The sequence below is a fragment of the Saccoglossus kowalevskii genome, chromosome 18 (genome assembly GCF_978046115.1).
Source record: "Saccoglossus kowalevskii chromosome 18, keSacKowa6.1, whole genome shotgun sequence".
Taxonomy (NCBI): Eukaryota; Metazoa; Hemichordata; class Enteropneusta; family Harrimaniidae; genus Saccoglossus; species Saccoglossus kowalevskii.
Window position 1 is genome coordinate 5,336,480 of NC_140658.1, and position 26,572 is coordinate 5,363,051.

Here is a 26,572-nt window from a genome sequence, read left to right on the forward strand (position 1 = left end):
TAGTTGCCATAGTTTAGAGTGATGGACACCAATATAATTCAATACACCACACATAGTTACCATAGTTTAGAGTGATGGACACCAATATAATCCAATACACACCACACATAGTTGCCATAGTTTAGAGGAATGCACACCAATATAATCCAATACACACCACACATAGTTGCCATAGTTTAGAGTGATAGACACCAATATAATCCAATACACACCACACATAGTTGCGATAGTTTAGAGTGATGGACACCAATATAATCCAATACACACCACACATAGTTGCCATAGTTTAGAGTGATGGACACCAATATAATCTAATACACACCACACATAGTTACCATAGTTTAGAGTGATAGACACCAATATAATCCAATACACACCACACATAGTTGCCATAGTTTAGAGTGATGGACACCAATATAATCCAATACACACCACACATAGTTGCCATGGTTTAGAGTGATAGACACCAATATAATCCAATACACACCACACATAGTTGCCATAGTTTAGAGTGATAGACACCAATATAATCCAATACACACCACACATAGTTGCCATAGTTTAGAGTGATGGACACCAATATAATCCAATACACACCACACATAGTTGCCATAGTTTAGAGTGATAGACACCAATATAATCCAATACACACCACACATAGTTGCCATAGTTTAGAGTGATAGACACCAATATAATCCAATACACACCACACATAGTTGCCATAGTTTAGAGTGATGGACACCAATATAATCCAATACACACCACACATAGTTGCCATAGTTTAGAGTGATAGACACCAATATAATCCAATACACACCACACATAGTTGCCATAGTTTAGAGTGATGGACACCAATATAATCCAATACACACCACACATAGTTGCCATAGTTTAGAGTGATGGACATCAATATAATATCATACACACCACACATAGTTACCATAGTTTAGAGTGATAGACACCAATATAATCCAATACACCACACATAGTTACCATAGTTTAGAGTGATGGACACCAATATAATCCAATACACACCACACATAGTTGCCATAGTTTAGAGTGATAGACACCAATATAATCCAATACACACCACACATAGTTGCCATAGTTTAGAGTGATAGACACCAATATAATCCAATACACACCACACATAGTTGCCATAGTTAAGAGTAATGGACACCAATATAATGCAATACACACCACACATAGTTGCCATAGTTTAGAGGGATGCACACCAATATAATCCAATACACACCACACATAGTTGCCATAGTTTAGAGTGATAGACACCAATATAATCCAATACACACCACAAATAGTTGCCATAGATTAGAGGGATGCACACCAATATAATCCAATACACACCACACATAGTTGCCATAGTTTAGAGTGATAGACACCAATATAATCCAATACACACCACACATAGTTGCCATAGTTTAGAGTGATGGACACCAATATAATCCAATACACACCACACATAGTTGCCATAGTTTAGAGTGATAGACACCAATATAATCCAATACACCACACATAGTTACCATAGTTTAGAGTGATGGACACCAATATAATCCAATACACACCACACATAGTTACCATAGTTTAGAGTGATGGACACCAATATAATTCAATACACCACACATAGTTACCATAGTTTAGAGTGATGGACACCAATATAATCCAATACACACCACACATAGTTACCATAGTTTAGAGTGATAGACACCAATATAATCCAATACACAGCACACATAGTTGCCATAGTTTAGAGTGATGGACACCAATATAATTCAATACACCACACATAGTTACCATAGTTTAGAGTGATGGACACCAATATAATCCAATACACACCACACATAGTTGCCATAGTTTAGAGTGATGGACACCAATATAATCCAATACACACCACACATAGTTGCCATAGATTAGAGTGATAGACACCAATATAATCCAATACACACCACACATAGTTGCCATAGTTTAGAGTGATGGACACCAATATAATCCAATACACACCACACATAGTTACCATAGTTTAGAGTGATGGACACCAATATAATTCAATACACCACACATAGTTGCCATAGTTTAGAGTGATGGACACCAATATAATCCAATACACACCACACATAGTTGCCATAGTTTAGAGTGATAGACACCAATATAATCCAATACACACCACACATAGTTGCCATAGTTTAGAGTGATGGACACCAATATAATCCAATACACACCACACATAGTTGCCATAGTTTAGAGTGATAGACACCAATATAATCCAATACACACCACACATAGTTGCCATAGTTTAGAGTGATGGACACCAATATAATCCAATACACACCACACATAGTTGCCATAGTTTAGAGTGATGGACATCAATATAATATCATACACACCACACATAGTTACCATAGTTTAGAGTGATAGACACCAATATAATCCAATACACCACACATAGTTACCATAGTTTAGAGTGATGGACACCAATATAATCCAATACACACCACACATAGTTGCCATAGTTTAGAGTGATAGACACCAATATAATCCAATACACACCACACATAGTTGCCATAGATTAGAGTGATAGACACCAATATAATCCAATACACACCACACATAGTTGCCATAGTTTAGAGTGATGGACACCAATATAATCCAATACACACCACACATAGTTACCATAGTTTAGAGTGATGGACACCAATATAATTCAATACACCACACATAGTTGCCATAGTTTAGAGTGATGGACACCAATATAATCCAATACACACCACACATAGTTGCCATAGTTTAGAGTGATAGACACCAATATAATCCAATACACACCACACATAGTTGCCATAGTTTAGAGTGATGGACACCAATATAATCCAATACACACCACACATAGTTGCCATAGTTTAGAGTGATAGACACCAATATAATCCAATACACACCACACATAGTTGCCATAGTTTAGAGTGATGGACACCAATATAATCCAATACACACCACACATAGTTGCCATAGTTTAGAGTGATGGACATCAATATAATATCATACACACCACACATAGTTACCATAGTTTAGAGTGATAGACACCAATATAATCCAATACACCACACATAGTTACCATAGTTTAGAGTGATGGACACCAATATAATCCAATACACACCACACATAGTTGCCATAGTTTAGAGTGATAGACACCAATATAATCCAATACACACCACACATAGTTGCCATAGTTTAGAGTGATAGACACCAATATAATCCAATACACACCACACATAGTTGCCATAGTTAAGAGTAATGGACACCAATATAATGCAATACACACCACACATAGTTGCCATAGTTTAGAGGGATGCACACCAATATAATCCAATACACACCACACATAGTTGCCATAGTTTAGAGTGATAGACACCAATATAATCCAATACACACCACAAATAGTTGCCATAGATTAGAGGGATGCACACCAATATAATCCAATACACACCACACATAGTTGCCATAGTTTAGAGTGATAGACACCAATATAATCCAATACACACCACACATAGTTGCCATAGTTTAGAGTGATGGACACCAATATAATCCAATACACACCACACATAGTTGCCATAGTTTAGAGTGATAGACACCAATATAATCCAATACACCACACATAGTTACCATAGTTTAGAGTGATGGACACCAATATAATCCAATACACACCACACATAGTTACCATAGTTTAGAGTGATGGACACCAATATAATTCAATACACCACACATAGTTACCATAGTTTAGAGTGATGGACACCAATATAATCCAATACACACCACACATAGTTACCATAGTTTAGAGTGATAGACACCAATATAATCCAATACACAGCACACATAGTTGCCATAGTTTAGAGTGATGGACACCAATATAATTCAATACACCACACATAGTTACCATAGTTTAGAGTGATGGACACCAATATAATCCAATACACACCACACATAGTTGCCATAGTTTAGAGTGATGGACACCAATATAATCCAATACACACCACACATAGTTGCCATAGATTAGAGTGATAGACACCAATATAATCCAATACACACCACACATAGTTGCCATAGTTTAGAGTGATGGACACCAATATAATCCAATACACACCACACATAGTTACCATAGTTTAGAGTGATGGACACCAATATAATTCAATACACCACACATAGTTGCCATAGTTTAGAGTGATGGACACCAATATAATCCAATACACACCACACATAGTTGCCATAGTTTAGAGTGATGGACACCAATATAATCCAATACACACCACACATAGTTACCATAGTTTAGAGTGATGGACACCAATATAATTCAATACACCACACATAGTTGCCATAGTTTAGAGTGATGGACACCAATATAATCCAATACACACCACACATAGTTGCCATAGTTTAGAGTGATAGACACCAATATAATATAATACAATACACACCACACATAGTTGCCATAGTTTAGAGTGATAGACACCAATATAATCCAATACACACCACACATAGTTGCCATAGTTTAGAGTGATAGACACCAATATAATCCAATACACACCACACATAGTTGCCATAGTTTAGAGTGATGGACACCAATATAATCCAATACACACCACACATAGTTGCCATAGTTTAGAGTGATAGACACCAATATAATCCAATACACCACACATAGTTACCATAGTTTAGAGTGATGGACACCAATATAATGCAATACACACCACACATAGTTGCCATAGTTTAGAGTGATGGACACCAATATAATCCAATACACACAACACATAGTTGCCATAGTTTAGAGTGATGGACACCAATATAATCCAATACACACCACACATAGTTGCCATAGTTTAGAGTGATAGACACCAATATAATATAATACAATACACACCACACATAGCTGCCATAGTTTAGAGTGATGGACACCAATATAATCCAATACACACCACACATAGTTGCCATAGTTTAGAGTGATGGACACCAATATAATCCAATACACACCACACATAGTTGCCATAGTTTAGAGTGATGGACACCAATATAATTCAATACACCACACATAGTTACCATAGTTTAGAGTGATGGACACCAATATAATCCAATACACACCACACATAGTTGCCATAGTTTAGAGGAATGCACACCAATATAATCCAATACACACCACACATAGTTGCCATAGTTTAGAGTGATAGACACCAATATAATCCAATACACACCACACATAGTTGCCATAGTTTAGAGTGATGGACACCAATATAATCCAATACACACCACACATAGTTGCCATAGTTTAGAGTGATGGACACCAATATAATCTAATACACACCACACATAGTTACCATAGTTTAGAGTGATAGACACCAATATAATCCAATACACCACACATAGTTACCATAGTTTAGAGTGATGGACACCAATATAATCCAATACACACCACACATAGTTGCCATAGTTTAGAGTGATAGACACCAATATAATCCAATACACACCACACATAGGTGCCATAGTTTAGAGTGATAGACACCAATATAATCCAATACACACCACACATAGTTGCCATAGTTAAGAGTAATGGACACCAATATAATGCAATACACACCACACATAGTTGCCATAGTTTAGAGGGATGCACACCAATATAATGCAATACACACCACACATAGTTGCCGTAGTTTAGAGTGATAGACACCAATATAATCCAATACACACCACACATAGTTGCCATAGTTTAGAGGGATGCACACCAATATAATCCAATACACACCACACATAGTTGCCATAGTTTAGAGTGATAGACACCAATATAATCCAATACACACCACACATAGTTGCCATAGTTTAGAGTGATGGACACCAATATAATCCAATACACACCACACATAGTTGCCATAGTTTAGAGTGATAGACACCAATATAATCCAATACACCACACATAGTTACCATAGTTTAGAGTGATGGACACCAATATAATGCAATACACACCACACATAGTTGCCATAGATGAGAGTGATAGACACCAATATAATTCAATACACACCACACATAGTTGCCATAGTTTAGAGTGATGGACACCAATATATTCCAATACACACCACACATAGTTACCATAGTTTAGAGTGATGGACACCAATATAATTCAATACACCACACATAGTTGCCATAGTTTAGAGTGATGGACACCAATATAATCCAATACACACCACACATAGTTGCCATAGTTTAGAGTGATGGACACCAATATAATCCAATACACACCACACATAGTTACCATAGTTTAGAGTGATGGACACCAATATAATTCAATACACCACACATAGTTGCCATAGTTTAGAGTGATGGACACCAATATAATCCAATACACACCACACATAGTTGCCATAGTTTAGAGTGATGGACACCAATATAATCCAATACACACCACACATTGTTACCATAGTTTAGAGTGATGGACACCAATATAATTCAATACACCACACATAGTTGCCATAGTTTAGAGTGATGGACACCAATATAATCCAATACACACCACACATAGTTGCCATAGTTTAGAGTGATAGACACCAATATAATACAATACAATACACACCACACATAGTTGCCATAGTTTAGAGTGATAGACACCAATATAATCCAATAGACACCACACATAGTTGCCATAGTTTAGAGTGATAGACACCAATATAATCCAATACACAACACACATAGTTGCCATAGTTTAGAGTGATAGACACCAATACAATCCAATACACCACACATAGTTACCATAGTTTAGAGTGATGGACACCAATATAATCCAATACACACCACACATAGTTGCCATAGTTTAGAGTGATAGACACCAATATAATCCAATACACACCACACATAGTTGCCATAGTTTAGAGTGATAGACACCAATATAATCCAATACACACCACACATAGTTGCCATAGTTAAGAGTAATGGACACCAATATAATGCAATACGCACCACACATAGTTGCCATAGTTTAGAGGGATGCACACCAATATAATCCAATACACACCACACATAGTTGCCATAGTTTAGAGTGATAGACACCAATATAATCCAATACACACCACACATAGTTGCCATAGTTTAGAGGGATGCACACCAATATAATCCAATACACACCACACATAGTTGCCATAGTTTAGAGTGATGGACACCAATATAATCCAATACACACCACACATAGTTGCCATAGTTTAGAGTGATGGACACCAATACAATCCAATACACACCACACATAGTTGCCATAGTTTAGAGTGATGGACACCAATATATTCCAATACACACCACACATAGTTACCATAGTTTAGAGTGATGGACACCAATATAATTCAATACACCACACATAGTTGCCATAGTTTAGAGTGATGGACACCAATATAATCCAATACACACCACACATAGTTGCCATAGTTTAGAGTGATGGACACCAATATATTCCAATACACACCACACATAGTTACCATAGTTTAGAGTGATGGACACCAATATAATTCAATACACCACACATAGTTGCCATAGTTTAGAGTGATGGACACCAATATAATCCAATACACACCACACATAGTTGCCATAGTTTAGAGTGATGGACACCAATATATTCCAATACACACCACACATAGTTACCATAGTTTAGAGTGATGGACACCAATATAATTCAATACACCACACATAGTTGCCATAGTTTAGAGTGATGGACACCAATATAATCCAATACACACCACACATAGTTGCCATAGTTTAGAGTGATGGACACCAATATATTCCAATACACACCACACATAGTTACCATAGTTTAGAGTGATGGACACCAATATAATTCAATACACCACACATAGTTGCCATAGTTTAGAGTGATGGACACCAATATAATCCAATACACACCACACATAGTTGCCATAGTTTAGAGTGATGGACACCAAAATAATCCAATACACTCCACACATAGTTACCATAGTTTAGAGTGATGGACACCAATATAATTCAATACACCACACATAGTTGCCATAGTTTAGAGTGATGGACACCAATATAATCCAATACACACCACACATAGTTGCCATAGTTTAGAGTGATGGACACCAATATAATCCAATACACACCACACATAGTTACCATAGTTTAGAGTGATGGACACCAATATAATTCAATACACCACACATAGTTGCCATAGTTTAGAGTGATGGACACCAATATAATCCAATACACACCACACATAGTTGCCATAGTTTAGAGTGATAGACACCAATATAATATAATACAATACACACCACACATAGTTGCCATAGTTTAGAGTGATAGACACCAATATAATCCAATACACACCACACTTAGTTGCCATAGTTTAGAGTGATAGACACCAATATAATCCAATACACACCACACATAGTTGCCATAGTTTAGAGTGATGGACACCAATATAATCCAATACACACCACACATAGTTGCCATAGTTTAGAGTGATAGACACCAATATAATCCAATACACCACACATAGTTACCATAGTTTAGAGTGATGGACACCAATATAATGCAATACACACCACACATAGTTGCCATAGTTTAGAGTGATGGACACCAATATAATCCAATACACACAACACATAGTTGCCATAGTTTAGAGTGATGGACACCAATATAATCCAATACACACCACACATAGTTGCCATAGTTTAGAGTGATAGACACCAATATAATATAATACAATACACACCACACATAGTTGCCATTGTTTAGAGTGATAGACACCAATATAATCCAATACACACCACACATAGTTGCCATAGTTTAGAGTGATGGACACCAATATAATTCAATACACCACACATAGTTACCATAGTTTAGAGTGATGGACACCAATATAATCCAATACACACCACACATAGTTGCCATAGTTTAGAGTGATGGACACCAATATAATTGAATACACCACACATAGTTACCATAGTTTAGAGTGATGGACACCAATATAATCCAATACACACCACACATAGTTGCCATAGTTTAGAGTGATGGACACCAATATAATCCAATACACACCACACATAGTTGCCATAGTTTAGAGTGATGGACACCAATATAATTCAATACACCACACATAGTTACCATAGTTTAGAGTGATGGACACCAATATAATCCAATACACACCACACATAGTTGCCATAGTTTAGAGGAATGCACACCAATATAATCCAATACACACCACACATAGTTGCCATAGTTTAGAGTGATAGACACCAATATAATCCAATACACACCACACATAGTTGCCATAGTTTAGAGTGATGGACACCAATATAATCCAATACACACAACACATAGTTGCCATAGTTTAGAGTGATGGACACCAATATAATCTAATACACACCACACATAGTTACCATAGTTTAGAGTGATAGACACCAATATAATCCAATACACCACACATAGTTACCATAGTTTAGAGTGATGGACACCAATATAATCCAATACACACCACACATAGTTGCCATAGTTTAGAGTGATAGACACCAATATAATCCAATACACATCACACATAGTTGCCATAGTTTAGAGTGATAGACACCAATATAATCCAATACACACCACACATAGTTGCCATAGTTAAGAGTAATGGACACCAATATAATGCAATACACACCACACATAGTTGCCATAGTTTAGAGGGATGCACACCAATATAATGCAATACACACCACACATAGTTGCCATAGTTTAGAGTGATAGACACCAATATAATCCAATACACACCACACATAGTTGCCATAGTTTAGAGGGATGCACACCAATATAATCCAATACACACCACACATAGTTGCCATAGTTTAGAGTGATAGACACCAATATAATCCAATACACACCACACATAGTTGCCATAGTTTAGAGTGATAGACACCAATATAATCCAATACACACCACACATAGTTGCCATAGTTTAGAGTGATGGACACCAATATAATCCAATACACACCACACATAGTTGCCATAGTTTAGAGTGATAGACACCAATATAATCCAATACACCACACATAGTTACCATAGTTTAGAGTGATGGACACCAATATAATGCAATACACACCACACATAGTTGCCATAGATGAGAGTGATAGACACCAATATAATCCAATACACACCACACATAGTTGCCATAGTTTAGAGTGATGGACACCAATATAATCCAATACACACCACACATAGTTGCCATAGTTTAGAGTGATAGACACCAATATAATCCAATACACACCACACATAGTTGCCATAGTTTAGAGTGATGGACACCAATATAATCCAATACACACCACACATAGTTGCCATAGTTTAGAGTGATAGACACCAATATAATCCAATACACACCACACATAGTTGCCATAGTTTAGAGTGATAGACACGAATATAATCCAATACACACCACACATAGTTGCCATAGTTTAGAGTGATAGACACCAATATAATACAATACAATACACACCACACATAGTTGCCATAGTTTAGAGTGATAGACACCAATATAATCCAATAGACACCACACATAGTTGCCATAGTCTAGAGTGATAGACACCAATATAATCCAATACACACCACACATAGTTGCCATAGTTTAGAGTGATAGACACCAATACAATCCAATACACCACATATAGTTACCATAGTTTAGAGTGATGGACACCAATATAATCCAATACACACCACACATAGTTGCCATAGTTTAGAGTGATAGACACCAATATAATCCAATACACACCACACATAGTTGCCATAGTTTAGAGTGATTGACACCAATATAATCCAATACACACCACACATAGTTGCCATAGTTAAGAGTAATGGACACCAATATAATGCAATACACACCACACATAGTTGCCATAGTTTAGAGGGATGCACACCAATATAATCCAATACACACCACACATAGTTGCCATAGTTTAGAGTGATAGACACCAATATAATCCAATACACACCACACATAGTTGCCATAGTTTAGAGGGATGCACACCAATATAATCCAATACACACCACACATAGTTGCCATAGTTTAGAGTGATGGACACCAATATAATCCAATACACACCACACATAGTTGCCATAGTTTAGAGTGATGGACACCAATACAATCCAATACACACCACACATAGTTGCCATAGTTTAGAGTGATGGACACCAATATATTCCAATACACACCACACATAGTTACCATAGTTTAGAGTGATGGACACCAATATAATTCAATACACCACACATAGTTGCCATAGTTTAGAGTGATGGACACCAATATAATCCAATACACACCACACATAGTTGCCATAGTTTAGAGTGATGGACACCAATATATTCCAATACACACCACACATAGTTACCATAGTTTAGAGTGATGGACACCAATATAATTCAATACACCACACATAGTTGCCATAGTTTAGAGTGATGGACACCAATATAATCCAATACACACCACACATAGTTGCCATAGTTTAGAGTGATGGACACCAATATATTCCAATACACACCACACATAGTTACCATAGTTTAGAGTGATGGACACCAATATAATTCAATACACCACACATAGTTGCCATAGTTTAGAGTGATGGACACCAATATAATCCAATACACACCACACATAGTTGCCATAGTTTAGAGTGATGGACACCAATATATTCCAATACACACCACACATAGTTACCATAGTTTAGAGTGATGTACACCAATATAATCCAATACACACCACACATAGTTGCCATAGTTTAGAGTGATGGACACCAATATAATCCAATACACACCACACATAGTTGCCATAGTTTAGAGTGATGGACACCAATATATTCCAATACACACCACACATAGTTACCATAGTTTAGAGTGATGGACACCAATATAATTCAATACACCACACATAGTTGCCATAGTTTAGAGTGATGGACACCAATATAATCCAATACACACCACACATAGTTGCCATAGTTTAGAGTGATGGACACCAATATATTCCAATACACACCACACATAGTTACCATAGTTTAGAGTGATGGACACCAATATAATTCAATACACCACACATAGTTGCCATAGTTTAGAGTGATGGACACCAATATAATCCAATACACACCACACATAGTTGCCATAGTTTAGAGTGATGGACACCAATATAATCCAATACACACCACACATAGTTACCATAGTTTAGAGTGATGGACACCAATATAATTCAATACACCACACATAGTTGCCATAGTTTAGAGTGATGGACACCAATATATTCCAATACACACCACACATAGTTACCATAGTTTAGAGTGATGGACACCAATATAATTCAATACACCACACATAGTTGCCATAGTTTAGAGTGATGGACACCAATATAATCCAATACACACCACACATAGTTGCCATAGTTTAGAGTGATGGACACCAATACAATCCAATACACACCACACATAGTTGCCATAGTTTAGAGTGATGGACACCAATATATTCCAATACACACCACACATAGTTACCATAGTTTAGAGTGATGGACACCAATATAATTCAATACACCACACATAGTTGCCATAGTTTAGAGTGATGGACACCAATATAATCCAATACACACCACACATAGTTGCCATAGTTTAGAGTGATGGACACCAATATATTCCAATACACACCACACATAGTTACCATAGTTTAGAGTGATGGACACCAATATAATTCAATACACCACACATAGTTGCCATAGTTTAGAGTGATGGACACCAATATAATCCAATACACACCACACATAGTTGCCATAGTTTAGAGTGATGGACACCAATATATTCCAATACACACCACACATAGTTACCATAGTTTAGAGTGATGGACACCAATATAATTCAATACACCACACATAGTTGCCATAGTTTAGAGTGATGGACACCAATATAATCCAATACACACCACACATAGTTGCCATAGTTTAGAGTGATGGACACCAATATATTCCAATACACACCACACATAGTTACCATAGTTTAGAGTGATGTACACCAATATAATCCAATACACACCACACATAGTTGCCATAGTTTAGAGTGATGGACACCAATATAATCCAATACACACCACACATAGTTGCCATAGTTTAGAGTGATGGACACCAATATATTCCAATACACACCACACATAGTTACCATAGTTTAGAGTGATGGACACCAATATAATTCAATACACCACACATAGTTGCCATAGTTTAGAGTGATGGACACCAATATAATCCAATACACACCACACATAGTTGCCATAGTTTAGAGTGATGGACACCAATATATTCCAATACACACCACACATAGTTACCATAGTTTAGAGTGATGGACACCAATATAATTCAATACACCACACATAGTTGCCATAGTTTAGAGTGATGGACACCAATATAATCCAATACACACCACACATAGTTGCCATAGTTTAGAGTGATGGACACCAATATAATCCAATACACACCACACATAGTTACCATAGTTTAGAGTGATGGACACCAATATAATTCAATACACCACACATAGTTGCCATAGTTTAGAGTGATGGACACCAATATATTCCAATACACACCACACATAGTTACCATAGTTTAGAGTGATGGACACCAATATAATTCAATACACCACACATAGTTGCCATAGTTTAGAGTGATGGACACCAATATAATCCAATACACACCACACATAGTTGCCATAGTTTAGAGTGATGGACACCAATATATTCCAATACACACCACACATAGTTACCATAGTTTAGAGTGATGGACACCAATATAATTCAATACACCACACATAGTTGCCATAGTTTAGAGTGATGGACACCAATATAATCCAATACACACCACACATAGTTGCCATAGTTTAGAGTGATGGACACCAATATAATCCAATACACACCACACATAGTTACCATAGTTTAGAGTGATGGACACCAATATAATTCAATACACCACACATAGTTGCCATAGTTTAGAGTGATGGACACCAATATAATCCAATACACACCACACATAGTTGTCATAGTTTAGAGTGATGGACACCAATATATTCCAATACACACCACACATAGTTACCATAGTTTAGAGTGATGGACACCAATATAATTCAATACACCACACATAGTTGCCATAGTTTAGAGTGATGGACACCAATATAATCCAATACACACCACACATAGTTGCCATAGTTTAGAGTGATGGACACCAATATATTCCAATACACACCACACATAGTTACCATAGTTTAGAGTGATGTACACCAATATAATCCAATACACACCACACATAGTTGCCATAGTTTAGAGTGATGGACACCAATATAATCCAATACACACCACACATAGTTGCCATAGTTTAGAGTGATGGACACCAATATATTCCAATACACACCACACATAGTTACCATAGTTTAGAGTGATGGACACCAATATAATTCAATACACCACACATAGTTGCCATAGTTTAGAGTGATGGACACCAATATAATCCAATACACACCACACATAGTTGCCATAGTTTAGAGTGATGGACACCAATATATTCCAATACACACCACACATAGTTACCATAGTTTAGAGTGATGGACACCAATATAATTCAATACACCACACATAGTTGCCATAGTTTAGAGTGATGGACACCAATATAATCCAATACACACCACACATAGTTGCCATAGTTTAGAGTGATGGACACCAATATAATCCAATACACACCACACATAGTTACCATAGTTTAGAGTGATGGACACCAATATAATTCAATACACCACACATAGTTGCCATAGTTTAGAGTGATGGACACCAATATATTCCAATACACACCACACATAGTTACCATAGTTTAGAGTGATGGACACCAATATAATTCAATACACCACACATAGTTGCCATAGTTTAGAGTGATGGACACCAATATAATCCAATACACACCACACATAGTTGCCATAGTTTAGAGTGATGGACACCAATATATTCCAATACACACCACACATAGTTACCATAGTTTAGAGTGATGGACACCAATATAATTCAATACACCACACATAGTTGCCATAGTTTAGAGTGATGGACACCAATATAATCCAATACACACCACACATAGTTGCCATAGTTTAGAGTGATGGACACCAATATAATCCAATACACACCACACATAGTTACCATAGTTTAGAGTGATGGACACCAATATAATTCAATACACCACACATAGTTGCCATAGTTTAGAGTGATGGACACCAATATAATCCAATACACACCACACATAGTTGTCATAGTTTAGAGTGATGGACACCAATATAATCCAATACACACCACACATAGTTACCATAGTTTAGAGTGATGGACACCAATATAATTCAATACACCACACATAGTTGCCATAGTTTAGAGTGATGGACACCAATATAATCCAATACACACCACACATAGTTGCCATAGTTTAGAGTGATAGACACCAATATAATATAATACAATACACACCACACATAGTTGCCATAGTTTAGAGTGATAGACACCAATATAATCCAATACACACCACACATAGTTGCCATAGTTTAGAGTGATAGACACCAATATAATCCAATACACACCACACATAGTTGCCATAGTTTAGAGTGATGGACACCAATATAATCCAATACACACCACACATAGTTGCCATAGTTTAGAGTGATAGACACCAATATAATCCAATACACCACACATAGTTACCATAGTTTAGAGTGATGGACACCAATATAATGCAATACACACCACACATAGTTGCCATAGTTTAGAGTGATGGACACCAATATAATCCAATACACACAACACATAGTTGCCATAGTTTAGAGTGATGGACACCAATATAATCCAATACACACCACACATAGTTGCCATAGTTTAGAGTGATAGACACCAATATAATATAATACAATACACACCACACATAGTTGTCATAGTTTAGAGTGATAGACACCAATATAATCCAATACACACCACACATAGTTACCATAGTTTAGAGTGATGGACACCAATATAATCCAATACACACCACACATAGTTGCCATAGTTTAGAGTGATAGACACCAATATAATCCAATACACACCACACATAGTTACCATAGTTTAGAGTGATGGACACCAATATAATCCAATACACACCACACATAGTTGCCATAGTTTAGAGTGATAGACGCCAATATAATCCAATACACACCACACATAGTTGCCATAGTTTAGAGTGATAGACACCAATATAATCCAATACACACCACACATAGTTGCCATAGTTTAGAGTGATGGACACCAATATAATTCAATACACCACACATAGTTACCATAGTTTAGAGTGATGGACACCAATATAATCCAATACACACCACACATAGTTGCCATAGTTTAGAGTGATGGACACCAATATAATTGAATACACCACACATAGTTACCATAGTTTAGAGTGATGGACACCAATATAATCCAATACACACCACACATAGTTGCCATAGTTTAGAGTGATGGACACCAATATAATCCAATACACACCACACATAGTTGCCATAGTTTAGAGTGATGGACACCAATATAATTCAATACACCACACATAGTTACCATAGTTTAGAGTGATGGACACCAATATAATTCAATACACCACACATAGTTGCCATAGTTTAGAGTGATGGACACCAATATAATCCAATACACACCACACATAGTTGCCATAGTTTAGAGTGATGGACACCAATATATTCCAATACACACCACACATAGTTACCATAGTTTAGAGTGATGGACACCAATATAATTCAATACACCACACATAGTTGCCATAGTTTAGAGTGATGGACACCAATATAATCCAATACACACCACACATAGTTGCCATAGTTTAGAGTGATGGACACCAATATAATCCAATACACACCACACATAGTTACCATAGTTTAGAGTGATGGACACCAATATAATTCAATACACCACACATAGTTGCCATAGTTTAGAGTGATGGACACCAATATATTCCAATACACACCACACATAGTTACCATAGTTTAGAGTGATGGACACCAATATAATTCAATACACCACACATAGTTGCCATAGTTTAGAGTGATGGACACCAATATAATCCAATACACACCACACATAGTTGCCATAGTTTAGAGTGATGGACACCAATATATTCCAATACACACCACACATAGTTACCATAGTTTAGAGTGATGGACACCAATATAATTCAATACACCACACATAGTTGCCATAGTTTAGAGTGATGGACACCAATATAATCCAATACACACCACACATAGTTGCCATAGTTTAGAGTGATGGACACCAATATAATCCAATACACACCACACATAGTTACCATAGTTTAGAGTGATGGACACCAATATAATTCAATACACCACACATAGTTGCCATAGTTTAGAGTGATGGACACCAATATAATCCAATACACACCACACATAGTTGTCATAGTTTAGAGTGATGGACACCAATATAATCCAATACACACCACACATAGTTACCATAGTTTAGAGTGATGGACACCAATATAATTCAATACACCACACATAGTTGCCATAGTTTAGAGTGATGGACACCAATATAATCCAATACACACCACACATAGTTGCCATAGTTTAGAGTGATAGACACCAATATAATATAATACAATACACACCACACATAGTTGCCATAGTTTAGAGTGATAGACACCAATATAATCCAATACACACCACACATAGTTGCCATAGTTTAGAGTGATAGACACCAATATAATCCAATACACACCACACATAGTTGCCATAGTTTAGAGTGATGGACACCAATATAATCCAATACACACCACACATAGTTGCCATAGTTTAGAGTGATAGACACCAATATAATCCAATACACCACACATAGTTACCATAGTTTAGAGTGATGGACACCAATATAATGCAATACACACCACACATAGTTGCCATAGTTTAGAGTGATGGACACCAATATAATCCAATACACACAACACATAGTTGCCATAGTTTAGAGTGATGGACACCAATATAATCCAATACACACCACACATAGTTGCCATAGTTTAGAGTGATAGACACCAATATAATATAATACAATACACACCACACATAGTTGTCATAGTTTAGAGTGATAGACACCAATATAATCCAATACACACCACACATAGTTACCATAGTTTAGAGTGATGGACACCAATATAATCCAATACACACCACACATAGTTGCCATAGTTTAGAGTGATAGACACCAATATAATCCAATACACACCACACATAGTTACCATAGTTTAGAGTGATGGACACCAATATAATCCAATACACACCACACATAGTTGCCATAGTTTAGAGTGATAGACGCCAATATAATCCAATACACACCACACATAGTTGCCATAGTTTAGAGTGATAGACACCAATATAATCCAATACACACCACACATAGTTGCCATAGTTTAGAGTGATGGACACCAATATAATTCAATACACCACACATAGTTACCATAGTTTAGAGTGATGGACACCAATATAATCCAATACACACCACACATAGTTGCCATAGTTTAGAGTGATGGACACCAATATAATTGAATACACCACACATAGTTACCATAGTTTAGAGTGATGGACACCAATATAATCCAATACACACCACACATAGTTGCCATAGTTTAGAGTGATGGACACCAATATAATCCAATACACACCACACATAGTTGCCATAGTTTAGAGTGATGGACACCAATATAATTCAATACACCACACATAGTTACCATAGTTTAGAGTGATGGACACCAATATAATCCAATACACACCACACATAGTTGCCATAGTTTAGAGGGATGCACACCAATATAATCCAATACACACCACACATAGTTGCCATAGTTTAGAGTGATAGACACCAATATAATCCAATACACACCACACATAGTTGCCATAGTTTAGAGTGATGGACACCAATATAATCCAATACACACCACACATAGTTGCCATAGTTTAGAGTGATGGACACCAATATAATCTAATACACACCACACATAGTTACCATAGTTTAGAGTGATAGACACCAATATAATCCAATACACCACACATAGTTACCATAGTTTAGAGTGATGGACACCAATATAATCCAATACACACCACACATAGTTGCCATAGTTTAGAGTGATAGACACCAATATAATCCAATACACACCACACATAGTTGCCATAGTTTAGAGTGATAGACACCAATATAATCCAATACACACCACACATAGTTGCCATAGTTAAGAGTAATGGACACCAATATAATGCAATACACACCACACATAGTTGCCATAGTTTAGAGGGATGCACACCAATATAATCCAATACACACCACACATAGTTGCCATAGTTTAGAGTGATAGACACCAATATAATCCAATACACACCACACATAGTTGCCATAGTTTAGAGGGATGCACACCAATATAATCCAATACACACCACACATAGTTGCCATAGTTTAGAGTGATAGACACCAATATAATCCAATACACACCACACATAGTTGCCATAGTTTAGAGTGATGGACACCAATATAATCCAATACACACCACACATAGTTGCCATAGTTTAGAGTGATAGACACCAATATAATCCAATACACCACACATAGTTACCATAGTTTAGAGTGATGGACACCAATATAATCCAACACACACCACACATAGTTGCCATAGTTTAGAGTGATGGACACCAATATAATCCAATACACACCACACATAGTTGCCATAGTTTAGAGTGATGGACACCAATATAATTCAATACACCACACATAGTTACCATAGTTTAGAGTGATGGACACCAATATAATCCAATACACACCACACATAGTTGCCATAGTTTAGAGGGATGCACACCAATATAATCCAATACACACCACACATAGTTGCCATAGTTTAGAGTGATAGACACCAATATAATCCAATACACACCACACATAGTTGCCATAGTTTAGAGTGATGGACACCAATATAATCCAATACACACCACACATAGTTACCATAGTTTAGAGTGATGGACACCAATATAATCCAATACACACCACACATAGTTGCCATAGTTTAGAGTGATAGACGCCAATATAATCCAATACACACCACACATAGTTGCCATAGTTTAGAGTGATAGACACCAATATAATCCAATACACACCACACATAGTTGCCATAGTTTAGAGTGATGGACACCAATATAATTCAATACACCACACATAGTTACCATAGTTTAGAGTGATGGACACCAATATAATCCAATACACACCACACATAGTTGCCATAGTTTAGAGTGATGGACACCAATATAATTGAATACACCACACATAGTTACCATAGTTTAGAGTGATGGACACCAATATAATCCAATACACACCACACATAGTTGCCATAGTTTAGAGTGATGGACACCAATATAATCCAATACACACCACACATAGTTGCCATAGTTTAGAGTGATAGACACCAATATAATCCAATACACACCACACATAGTTGCCATAGTTTAGAGGGATGCACACCAATATAATCCAATACACACCACACATAGTTGCCATAGTTTAGAGTGATAGACACCAATATAATCCAATACACACCACACATAGTTGCCATAGTTTAGAGTGATGGACACCAATATAATCCAATACACACCACACATAGTTGCCATAGTTTAGAGTGATAGACACCAATATAATCCAATACACCACACATAGTTACCATAGTTTAGAGTGATGGACACCAATATAATGCAATACACACCACACATAGTTGCCATAGATTAGAGTAATAGACACCAATATAATCCAATACACACCACACATAGTTGCCATAGTTTAGAGTGATGGACACCAATATAATCCAATACACACCACACATAGTTGCCATAGTTTAGAGTGATAGACACCAATATAATCCAATACACACCACACATAGTTGCCATAGTTTAGAGTGATGGTCACCAATATAATCCAATACACACCACACATAGTTGCCATAGTTTAGAGTGATAGACACCAATATAATCCAATACACACCACACATAGTTGCCATAGTTTAGAGTGATAGACACCAATATAATCCAATACACACCACACATAGTTGCCATAGTTTAGAGTGATAGACACCAATATAATCCAATACACACCACACATAGTTGCCATAGTTTAGAGTGATGGACACCAATATAATGCAATACACACCACACATAGTTGCCATAGTTTAGAGTGATGGACACCAATATAATTCAATACACCACACATAGTTACCATAGTTTAGAGTGATGTACACCAATATAATCCAATACACACCACACATAGTTGCCATAGTTTAGAGTGATGGACACCAATATAATCCAATACACACCACACATAGTTGCCATAGTTTAGAGTGATGGACACCAATATAATCCAATACACACCACACATAGTTGCCATAGTTTAGAGTGATGGACACCAATATAATTCAATACACCACACATAGTTACCATAGTTTAGAGTGATGAACACCAATATAATCCAATACACACCACACATAGTTGCCATAGTTTAGAGTGATAGACACCAATATAATACAATACAATACACACCACACATAGTTGCTATAGTTTAGAGTGATAGACACCAATATAATCCAATACACACCACACATAGTTGCCATAGTTTAGAGTGATGGACACCAATATAATCCAATACACACCACACATAGTTGCCATAGTTTAGAGTGATAGACACCAATATAATCCAATACACACCACACATAGTTGCCATAGTTTAGAGTGATGGACACCAATATAATCCAATACACACCACACATAGTTGCCATAGTTTAGAGTGATAGACACCAATATAATCCAATACACACCACACATAGTTGCCATAGTTTAGAGTGATAGACACCAATATAATCCAATACACACCACACATAGTTGCCATAGTTTAGAGTGATAGACACCAATATAATCCAATACACACCACACATAGTTGCCATAGTTTAGAGTGATAGACACCAATATAATCCAATACACACCACACATAGTTGCCATAGTTTAGAGTGATGGACACCAATATAATGCAATACACACCACACATAGTTGCCATAGTTTAGAGTGATGGACACCAATATAATTCAATACACCACACATAGTTACCATAGTTTAGAGTGATGTACACCAATATAATCCAATACACACCACACATAGTTGCCATAGTTTAGAGTGATGGACACCAATATAATCCAATACACACCACACATAGTTGCCATAGTTTAGAGTGATGGACACCAATATATTCCAATACACACCACACATAGTTACCATAGTTTAGAGTGATGGACACCAATATAATTCAATACACCACACATAGTTGCCATAGTTTAGAGTGATGGACACCAATATAATCCAATACACACCACACATAGTTGCCATAGTTTAGAGTGATGGACACCAATATATTCCAATACACACCACACATAGTTACCATAGTTTAGAGTGATGGACACCAATATAATTCAATACACCACACATAGTTGCCATAGTTTAGAGTGATGGACACCAATATAATCCAATACAAACCACACATAGTTGCCATAGTTTAGAGTGATGGACACCAATATAATCCAATACACACCACACATAGTTACCATAGTTTAGAGTGATGGACACCAATATAATTCAATACACCACACATAGTTGCCATAGTTTAGAGTGATGGACACCAATATATTCCAATACACACCACACATAGTTACCATAGTTTAGAGTGATGGACACCAATATAATTCAATACACCACACATAGTTGCCATAGTTTAGAGTGATGGACACCAATATAATCCAATACACACCACACATAGTTGCCATAGTTTAGAGTGATGGACACCAATATATTCCAATACACACCACACATAGTTACCATAGTTTAGAGTGATGGACACCAATATAATTCAATACACCACACATAGTTGCCATAGTTTAGAGTGATGGACACCAATATAATCCAATACACACCACACATAGTTGCCATAGTTTAGAGTGATGGACACCAATATAATCCAATACACACCACACATAGTTACCATAGTTTAGAGTGATGGACACCAATATAATTCAATACACCACACATAGTTGCCATAGTTTAGAGTGATGGACACCAATATAATCCAATACACACCACACATAGTTGCCATAGTTTAGAGTGATGGACACCAATATAATCCAATACACACCACACATAGTTACCATAGTTTAGAGTGATGGACACCAATATAATTCAATACACCACACATAGTTGCCATAGTTTAGAGTGATGGACACCAATATAATCCAATACACACCACACATAGTTGCCATAGTTTAGAGTGATAGACACCAATATAATATAATACAATACACACCACACATAGTTGCCATAGTTTAGAGTGATAGACACCAATATAATCCAATACACACCACACATAGTTGCCATAGTTTAGAGTGATAGACACCAATATAATCCAATACACACCACACATAGTTGCCATAGTTTAGAGTGATGGACACCAATATAATCCAATACACACCACACATAGTTGCCATAGTTTAGAGTGATAGACACCAATATAATCCAATACACCACACATAGTTACCATAGTTTAGAGTGATGGACACCAATATAATGCAATACACACCACACATAGTTGCCATAGTTTAGAGTGATGGACACCAATATAATCCAATACACACAACACATAGTTGCCATAGTTTAGAGTGATGGACACCAATATAATCCAATACACACCACACATAGTTGCCATAGTTTAGAGTGATAGACACCAATATAATATAATACAATACACACCACACATAGTTGTCATAGTTTAGAGTGATAGACACCAATATAATCCAATACACACCACACATAGTTACCATAGTTTAGAGTGATGGACACCAATATAATCCAATACACACCACACATAGTTGCCATAGTTTAGAGTGATAGACACCAATATAATCCAATACACACCACACATAGTTACCATAGTTTAGAGTGATGGACACCAATATAATCCAATACACACCACACATAGTTGCCATAGTTTAGAGTGATAGACGCCAATATAATCCAATACACACCACACATAGTTGCCATAGTTTAGAGTGATAGACACCAATATAATCCAATACACACCACACATAGTTGCCATAGTTTAGAGTGATGGACACCAATATAATTCAATACACCACACATAGTTACCATAGTTTAGAGTGATGGACACCAATATAATTCAATACACCACACATAGTTGCCATAGTTTAGAGTGATGGACACCAATATAATCCAATACACACCACACATAGTTGCCATAGTTTAGAGTGATGGACACCAATATAATCCAATACACACCACACATAGTTACCATAGTTTAGAGTGATGGACACCAATATAATTCAATACACCACACATAGTTGCCATAGTTTAGAGTGATGGACACCAATATAATCCAATACACACCACACATAGTTGCCATAGTTTAGAGTGATAGACACCAATATAATATAATACAATACACACCACACATAGTTGCCATAGTTTAGAGTGATAGACACCAATATAATCCAATACACACCACACATAGTTGCCATAGTTTAGAGTGATAGACACCAATATAATCCAATACACACCACACATAGTTGCCATAGTTTAGAGTGATGGACACCAATATAATCCAATACACACCACACATAGTTGCCATAGTTTAGAGTGATAGACACCAATATAATCCAATACACCACACATAGTTACCATAGTTTAGAGTGATGGACACCAATATAATGCAATACACACCACACATAGTTGCCATAGTTTAGAGTGATGGACACCAATATAATCCAATACACACAACACATAGTTGCCATAGTTTAGAGTGATGGACACCAATATAATCCAATACACACCACACATAGTTGCCATAGTTTAGAGTGATAGACACCAATATAATATAATACAATACACACCACACATAGTTGTCATAGTTTAGAGTGATAGACACCAATATAATCCAATACACACCACACATAGTTACCATAGTTTAGAGTGATGGACACCAATATAATCCAATACACACCACACATAGTTGCCATAGTTTAGAGTGATAGACACCAATATAATCCAATACACACCACACATAGTTACCATAGTTTAGAGTGATGGACACCAATATAATCCAATACACACCACACATAGTTGCCATAGTTTAGAGTGATAGACGCCAATATAATCCAATACACACCACACATAGTTGCCATAGTTTAGAGTGATAGACACCAATATAATCCAATACACACCACACATAGTTGCCATAGTTTAGAGTGATGGACACCAATATAATTCAATACACCACACATAGTTACCATAGTTTAGAGTGATGGACACCAATATAATCCAATACACACCACACATAGTTGCCATAGTTTAGAGTGATGGACACCAATATAATTGAATACACCACACATAGTTACCATAGTTTAGAGTGATGGACACCAATATAATCCAATACACACCACACATAGTTGCCATAGTTTAGAGTGACGGACACCAATATAATCCAATACACACCACACATAGTTGCCATAGTTTAGAGTGATGGACACCAATATAATTCAATACACCACACATAGTTACCATAGTTTAGAGTGATGGACACCAATATAATCCAATACACACCACACATAGTTGCCATAGTTTAGAGGGATGCACACCAATATAATCCAATACACACCACACATAGTTGCCATAGTTTAGAGTGATAGACACCAATATAATCCAATACACACCACACATAGTTGCCATAGTTTAGAGTGATGGACACCAATATAATCCAATACACACCACACATAGTTGCCATAGTTTAGAGTGATGGACACCAATATAATCTAATACACACCACACATAGTTACCATAGTTTAGAGTGATAGACACCAATATAATCCAATACACCACACATAGTTACCATAGTTTAGAGTGATGGACACCAATATAATCCAATACACACCACACATAGTTGCCATAGTTTAGAGTGATAGACACCAATATAATCCAATACACACCACACATAGTTGCCATAGTTTAGAGTGATAGACACCAATATAATCCAATACACACCACACATAGTTGCCATAGTTAAGAGTAATGGACACCAATATAATGCAATACACACCACACATAGTTGCCATAGTTTAGAGGGATGCACACCAATATAATCCAATACACACCACACATAGTTGCCATAGTTTAGAGTGATAGACACCAATATAATCCAATACACACCACACATAGTTGCCATAGTTTAGAGTGATGGACACCAATATAATCCAATACACACCACACATAGTTGCCATAGTTTAGAGTGATAGACACCAATATAATCCAATACACCACACATAGTTACCATAGTTTAGAGTGATGGACACCAATATAATCCAACACACACCACACATAGTTGCCATAGTTTAGAGTGA